Source organism: Arachis stenosperma, chromosome 8, assembly GCF_014773155.1.
Source record: "Arachis stenosperma cultivar V10309 chromosome 8, arast.V10309.gnm1.PFL2, whole genome shotgun sequence".
Taxonomy (NCBI): Eukaryota; Viridiplantae; Streptophyta; class Magnoliopsida; order Fabales; family Fabaceae; genus Arachis; species Arachis stenosperma.
In genome coordinates, this window is record NC_080384.1 from 45795119 (window position 1) to 45798162 (window position 3044).

The 3044-nt window shown below is 39.4% G+C and overlaps 1 non-coding gene across 1 annotated transcript; it reads right to left on the reverse strand.

Annotated features, from left to right (window-relative positions):
• Positions 1-2936: 2936 nt before the first annotated feature.
• LOC130947056 (small nucleolar RNA R71) lies at positions 2937-3044 on the reverse strand. The gene has a single exon (XR_009072469.1). It is a non-coding gene; the product is annotated as a small nucleolar RNA R71 (small nucleolar RNA).

The window sequence follows — 3044 nt, forward strand, 5'->3', positions numbered from 1 at the left end:
CCATAGATTAAGGTGTGGAGCTCTGCTGTACCTCGAGTATTAATGCAATTACTATTGTTCTTCTATTCAATTCCGCTTGTTCTTTGTCCAAGATATCACTTGTTCTTCAACTTGATGAAGGTGATGAACCGTGACACTCATCATCATTCTCACTCATGAACAAAGTGACTGACAACCACTCTTGTTCTACAAGCAATCAAAGCTCTAGTGAATATCTCTTGGATTCCTGATAACACGATGCATGGTTGATCGCCTGACAACCGAGTGCTCGCCTGACAAACGAGCCAGCCATTCCGTGAGATCAGAGTCTTCGTGGTATAGGCGAGAACTGATGGCGGCATTCAAGAGAATCCAGAAGGTCTAACCTTGTCTGTGGTATTCTGAGTAGGATTCAATGATTGAATGACTGTGACGTGCTTCAAACTCCTAGCAGGCGGGGCGTTAGTGACAGACGCAAAAGGATCGATGGATTTTATTCCGGCCTGACCAAGAACCGACAGCTGATTAGCCATATGCTGTGACAGAGCATGGGAACATTTTCACTGAGAGGATGGGAGGTAGCCACTGACAACGGTGAAACCCTACATGAGCTTGCCATGGAAAGGAGTAAGAAGGATTGGATGAAGACAGTAGGAAAGCAGAGAGACGGAAGGGAAGGCATCTTCATTCACTTATCTGAAGCTCTCACCAATGATATACATAAGTATCTCTATCTTTATCTTTATGCTTTATTCGTTTATCACTATACTCATTTGAGTCTGCCTGACTGAGATTTACAAGGTGACCATAGCTTGCTTCATACCACCAATCTCCGTGGGATCGACCCTTACTCGCGTAAGGTTTATTACTTGGACAACCCAGTGCACTTGCTGGTTAGTTGTGCGAAGTTGTGTTTATGCCATGGTATTGAGCACCAAGTCTTTGGAGCCATTACTAGGGATTATTTGAGTTGTGAAAAGTAGTGATCACAATTTCGTGCGCCAAGTTTTTGGCGCCGTTGCCGGGGATTGTTCGTGTATGGACAACTGACGGTTCATCTTGTTGCTTAGATTAGGTATTTTTTTTTTCAGAGTTCTTAAAAATGAATTCTAGTGTTTCATGATGATCTGTTGAAATCTGGCTGGCTGAGAAGCCATGTCTAATCTGATTGGACCGAGGTTTCAACTAATCATCACAATAGCTTGTTGATCTCTATCAATCTTGCTATTGGAGCAATGATCTGCTAAGGCTTGGCTGGCCATTGGCCATGTCTAGTGTTTTGGACCGAAGCTTTCTTTGAAAGCTTGGCTGGCTGTGAAGCCATGTCTAGTTCCTGGACCAGAGTCTTAGACTAGCATTGCAATGATTCCTGGAAATTCAAATTGAGAATTCTGAAACCTTTATTTTCTATTTTCATATAATTTTCGAAAAAAGCACAAAAAAAATTTTTAAATCATAAAAACCAAAAAGATTTTATGTTTTCTGTTTGAGTCTAGTGTCTAATCTTAAGTTTGGTGTCTTGCATGCCTTGTTTATTTGATCTTGGTTCTATTTTCAAGTCAATAGTACAGGGAACTGAAGATTCAGAACATGCAGCAGAGAAATTACACAGAAAAAGCTGGGCGTAGAAAACGCCCAGTGAAGAAGGACAGACTGGCGTTTAAACGCCAGCCAGGGTACCTGGTTGGGCGTTTAACGCCCAAAAAGGTAGCATTTTGGGCGTTAAACGCCAGAATGGATACCATTCTGGGCCTTTAACACCAGGATGGCACTAGGGGGAAGATTTTGTTTTCAAAATCAAATCTTTTTCAAATCATATCTTTTCAATCAAAGGTTTTCAAAATCAATTTCTTTCTTTTTTTTCAAAGATACTTGCTAACAATTAATGATTTGATTGAACATCTCAAGTTTGTTGCCTTTTCTGTTGAGAGAGGTTTAATGTTTGAATCATATCTTTCCTTGTTAGGCAAGTCATTAATTTTTGAAATCAAATCTTTTTAAAAATTGTTTTTCAAATCATATCTTCTCAATCACATCTTTTTAAAAAAACCAATCATATCTTCTCAATCACATCTTTTTCAAAATAAGTTTTCAATCAAATCCTTTTAATTTCTAATTTCAAAATCTTTTTCAAAAATCACTTGATTTCTTTTCCACTTTGAATTTTCGAAAATTATCAATCAATTTTTCAAAATGTTTTTGACATCTTTTTAATTAATTTTCGAAAATTCTCTTCCCTTCTTCCCACATCCTTCTATTTATGGAGTACTACTCCTTCTTAATGCACAATTCGAACTCTATCTAATCAAGTTCGAATTCTTCTACCCCCTTCTTCTATTTTTCTTTTTCTCTGACACCTCAAGGAATCTCTATACTGTGACATAGAGGACTCCACATTATTTGTTCTCTTCTCTTTCATATGAGCAGGAGCAGAGACAAAGGCATTCTTGTTGAAGCTGACCCTGAACCTGAAAGGACCTTGAAGCGAAAGCTAAGAGAAGCTAAGGCACAACTCTCTGTAGAGGACCTAACCGAATTCTTTAAAGAAGAAGAACCCATGGCAGCCGAAAACAACAACAATGCCAACAATGCAAGGAAGGTGCTGGGTGACTTTACTGCACCTACCCAATTCTATGGGAGAAGCATCTCTATCCCTGCCATTGGAGCAAACAACTTTGAGCTTAAGCCTCAATTAGTTTCTCTAATGCAACAGAATTGCAAGTTCCATGGACTTCCAATGGAAGATCCTCATCAGTTTTTAGCTGAGTTCTTGCAAATCTGTGACACAGTCAAGACTAATGGGTTGACCTGAGGTCTACAGACTGATGCTATTCCCTTTTGCTGTAAGAGACAGAGCTAGAATATGGTTGGACTCACAACCTAAAGATAGCCTGGACTCTTGGGAAAAGCTAGTCAATGCCTTCTTGGCAAAGTTCTTTCCACCTCAAAAATTGAGTAAGCCTAGAGTGGAAGTCCAAACCTTCAGACAGAAGGATGGAGAATCCCTCTATGAAGCTTGGGAAAGATACAAACAATTAATCAGAAAATGTCCTTCTGACATGCTT